Raw genomic sequence first — 5,038 nt, 5'->3', positions numbered from 1 at the left:
AGAGAAAAAAAAAAAAAAAAAAAAGGAGAAATACAGTAAACCACATCACAAATTATCCTGCTGGTGAGGCTTCCTGGCAAAAAAAATGTTATCTCATCCCCTGCATTGTCTGTTGTAAACACTGCCCTGCAAGTCAAAGACACAGGAAAACCTGTTGGTTGATGGGTTCACATCTGTTTCTCTTAAGTTGTGCTTGAAAGGATAGTCTAATGTCAGATACAATCTCCCTGAAATTTTATCTGATAAACTGTGGCTCTCAACGACATACAATTGACAATTTCTTGTCCACTGTCCTCAAAGAACATTCTGGGAAACTAAAAAGGACTTGTAACTCACTTAGATACAATTTATATACACAGATGAGCTCAGCTTTCTTTGCACTGGAAAGATGTCATTAATTTTAGAGGTTACTTCCAATGTAAACTAGTTCAATCAAAGCTGTCAAGGCCAGCAGTCAAATCTCCTACTATGTCAGAGGAAGCATAGGCCTCTTACTAGGTATAAAACTCTCCTGGATTTCTTGGCTACAAGACAACCCCACTTTCTCTAGCTGTCTCACAAATTTCAAGGCCTGAGTTGGGCAGTACAATATTTGCTGCCCAGAACAAAACCCTCTATCATCCAGATTCATTGGCTACTTTGGGCTGAAAGATTAGGGTTAGGGGCCAGAATCTATTCCACAATCTTTACATTTTGTTACTGTTTGTATCTCTTGTAAATCCTTATTTTGTCGTCTGGTTTTGCTGTGATTCAGTGTTCTGCAAGCAGATTGTGTGAAGGAAAACTAACCCAATGCTGCATCTTTTGCATTATAGCCTTAGAACTTCTCACATTAGGTAGTAGTGTCTAATGGCAGCAGAATTTTAAGATATTTGTACAGAAAAAATGAAGACTTTGGAAGACTCTATTTAATTTCACAGGTACAAGTAGAAGTAAAATGCCTCATCTATCTAGAAGCAGAGGCACAACCATTATTAAACATGAAATTTAGCCTAGCTCTATGCGCAACAATCAAATGAGGCAATATATTTTGGCATAGAAAGGGGTAAACTATGCTTGCCTTTGACTACACAACTCACCAGGGAGATTTTTGCAATGACTTTGTATTAAGCAATAACTAAGAAGTTACGTACAAAAAAAGTCAATGACTCAAGACTCTCTCTCCAGAGTCCCTGCATCATTTGAATCATTCTCCCATCTGCACCACAGCATCCAGTAGCTAGGTGACCATTGTCCTGGCAAGGAGTGGGCTAACAGCAGCCTCCATACCAGCTGAGAGGTTAGTATAGACTCTTCTAAATATGTATGCACGAGCACAATTGTTTCCAAGATTGCCTATATCCTACCCACTAGAAGATAAAACTATAGTGGAGAACACGCCTGTATCTCATGATTTTCAGGCCTGCGGCTGTATTTGTGCTGTGTGGAGCAGGACTAGTGACAGGAAAGGGCCTGTGGGCCCTCACACACAGATGTACAGAGGCCAACCACAACAGAGACCCTAATGTCTGTATCAGAGCTGAGTCTGAGTCATGAACTACAGAACAAGATTTGGATTCAGACTTCTTCGAAATTAGAAGGGCTCAATCCAATGCACCAACCTGGCTCTACCCATTGGTGAGGAAGTCCAGGTCTCAACTACTCACAGCACATCACAATGTAATGCATTCCTTATCTGCTGAGCATTAATTATAATGAACATGAGTTTCTTTAATTTCTGCCTTATGGCTTGTTTCCTGTATTCTTGGACTTTACATGTAATCAAATTTAAGTATCTTCAATAATAGAAATAAACCATGCCAATATAATGGATGAATATATATATATATAAATCCATTCACATAACATTTATTTTCACTCAAGGAGGACATTTAAACAAAGATATTTAAGCATCTGTTTTAATCCAAACTCACAAGTCTACATTTTTATTGGTCTCCTTTTCATACCGTTGCCTTCTTCAAACTCAAGTTGTCAAACAAAGGAGTCTGAACAGGAACTACATCTGGTGTGTAACGTTCTATACGCATATGAAACCAAGATGAAGTCACCAAGGACTTCTGATGTAAAAATCCGTTGCTATGGAAAAGACCTGAGGTAAAGAGATAATGTTTGCTGAGCTACCAAACCTGCTGAAGACCGGAAAGAACAGAATTCTGTTTAAAATGTTTAAACCAGTCATTTACAAAAATAATACTGTTGAAGATTAGTTATCAGATTACAGCAAGTCTCACCAAAATCAGCTGGAGTTGTATCGGGTTATACAAACCATACTCAAACCATAAAGCTTCTTTTAAAGCTGCTTTCCTGCAAATATCTAAGATTACAGATCCATTATGTGAATTGTTCTCCCATCCTATATTGTACTTCACTTCTGTAAAGCAGAGTCCTTACATAGCCACAGACAAACAGATTTACAACTCCACGTTCTCCCTCCCTGAGAAAACAGTATCTTTTTGCTTACTCTTAGGGATTCTACTTCATTGCCCCCTACCACCATAATATGAAAACATTTTCCCAGAATGAGTTGGCAGGAGGCTGCATAGAATATGGAAGCTATTGACAGCATGCAAAAATTAGAGAAGTCAGTCAAAATTTGTAGGAAGACATAGTATATTTTATTATCCATGTATTTGGAAAAGCATACACATTTTCAAGAACACCAGCTCTTTTGTTTCAAAACTTCAGGCTTATGTATCCAAAAGTTGGTCTGTTTTCCCAAAGGTTGCCCTAATGAAAGATATTATCCACTAAATTAAGATCTGACACTTACAGTCGCAGGCACTGTCAAAGCTGATGAGGCTTAAAATCTACAGGTTCCCTGTGGAAAGCAAAGACACTCAGGCAAACAAGGAGTGAAAGCAAGAGGAATAACAGATTGTAGGCCTGAGAGGCGGAAGACAGGTTGTATCCTCCTCACTTGTCAGAGACGGGCAGGTGATGAGCAAGTTCCCAAGAAAGGATCTGCAAGTCAGGATTGGCCACAGTAGGTTTAACCTTACATGGAGACATCCTGGAAGATTCACCTAAGGGAAACAGGGTGACACCTAACACTGAGAGCAGAGCAGGAAAGGAGAAGCTAGGTGAGCCCTAAGTGTAAAGATGGCAGATGAAGAACCTTCCAAGATGCCCCAGGGGTACCAGCCAAAAATACTGCCAGAGGGGATAACTGTCTTCTATCTAGGTCAAATGCCAGAATTGACATTTTTCTATTATTTTGAAACAAATACTTTTCTTGGGATGGTTTTGCTCGTATCACAGATGGCTTTCACAATGCTCTGTTAAGATGTTCAGTCATCATGAACTTTGATGCAACAACCACAAGGGTGGATATGTACAACAGCAAAGCCTCAGGTCACCACAGCCCTCCTAGCTCTGACCAGAAATAAGCAGGGACATCTGAGCAGTCTGCTCAGTTTTATTTCAGGATTTTTCCACAAGATCTCCTTTATGCTTATACTTTTGCAGTTCAGAGTACGTGCGTGGTTATCAACGCACCTTCCCTGCACCAGCAGCATTCCCCTACAACCAGTCAGCAGCCCCCAGAAGATGTCCTTCCCTGCACCTACACTGCAGAGCATGCTGCGCTGCTTCGCAAAGGACAGTTACTTAGGTTTGAGGCTACTGAGAAAGTTTCTAGTAAAAATATCTGGTGACTGAGTTGTTCAAAATGGCAAAAATGATGTTCAGTTCCTGTGAGTAACACAGGGACTTAGGCTAGAATCTTTCAGATCATTTCAGCTGAATGAGAAAAAACAAGAAAATGTCACTCAAGAACTATTGCTTTGCCAGTTTCCCTCAAAACCAAAATAAGTTTTCTTTAGCCGATCACTTTTTAGAATTGATATAACAGGTTTTTTCCAGCTCTGTGGCAGATGTGGTATTTCTGAAACTACTGGTTTTGTTTGTCTAATTCATATATGGACTTTTCTTTGGTTTGTCACAATGCAAAAAGTGATGCTGAACATTTCCTTCATGATTACCAATATCATGTTTAGGGTGAGAAGAGAATTCATTCCTTTTGAATGTCCTTTGTTCAGCAAGAAGCATGACAAAACTTTACACTTAAATTTTGGTGATAAGGTGTGCTACAATTCTGAGACTCTCCCTTCTTTACCTGCTCTACCCTATCCCGCTCCAAGTTGTTCAGTGAATCAGGTTCAAAATACTACCACCTTACAAGCCAGGACTGAATTCAAAATGAGTGAGAAGCAGTTAAAAAAAATGAATTTAATATATTATCAACCCACTATAGCACTCAGTAGTCCTTAAAAGGCCACTGTGTAATTCCAGGTTCAATATACATTCTGACATCCTCACCTAGGTTTAATTAATATGATTAAATAAACACGCGAATAACATACACATCCCATGAAAAAGCAATGACCTGGACATCTCAGCAGCTTTTCCATATTTATCTTCACAATCCGGGACACTTTAAAATCAGATAGAAAAATGCTATCAATATATCAGTATGGCACACACACAAAGTCAAATAGATCCTATCAAACTCTGGTTTAAACAGTTAAAAGCATTCATTGCCAAACAGCTAGATAAAAAAGAGAACAGTCACAGCTTTATCACACCAGGTCTTAGATATAAATTAAAGGGCTTTTCTATATAAATAGAGAATAGCTTTAGGGATCCAGTAGAGCACAACAAGCTCTTCCTCTTTAAACAACGGTGTAAGATACATACAGATTTACACTCTACACTTGCCAGGACACTCACAGTTTTTGCAAATATTCAAACAAGCCTGAAAAATCAACCCATTTCTAATGAAAATACAGGAAAAACAATTAGTCATTGCTTTGGGAAGCCAGGAAATAACAACGCCATAGCCAAAGCGCACGGGATGTGATTTAAAGTCTAAGAGTGGGATTTGAGGCTCCTGTAGAAATCACACCGAGTTCAGAACAAGCAGAGGGAAGACAGGTAACTCAGGAGGCTGCGAGCGCAACGCCAAAGCGATGCCCGCTTGCACCGCACCTCGAGCGATGCCAGGCACGCTCCCGCTTTGCAACCGCCCCGGTCCCCACAG

At 39.8% G+C, this 5,038-nt stretch overlaps 1 protein-coding gene across 1 annotated transcript in view; it reads right to left on the bottom strand.

Annotated features, from left to right (window-relative positions):
• TNFRSF1B (TNF receptor superfamily member 1B) overlaps positions 1 to 5,038 on the bottom strand; it is a 20,100-nt gene that overhangs the window by 13,452 nt on the left and 1,610 nt on the right.

The sequence above is a fragment of the Egretta garzetta genome, unplaced genomic scaffold, assembly GCF_000687185.1.
Source record: "Egretta garzetta isolate BGI_Z169 unplaced genomic scaffold, ASM68718v1 scaffold69, whole genome shotgun sequence".
Classification (NCBI taxonomy): Eukaryota; Metazoa; Chordata; class Aves; order Pelecaniformes; family Ardeidae; genus Egretta; species Egretta garzetta.
Note: the sequence above shows the minus strand (reverse complement) of the source record. Positions and strands in the feature narration are given on the sequence as shown.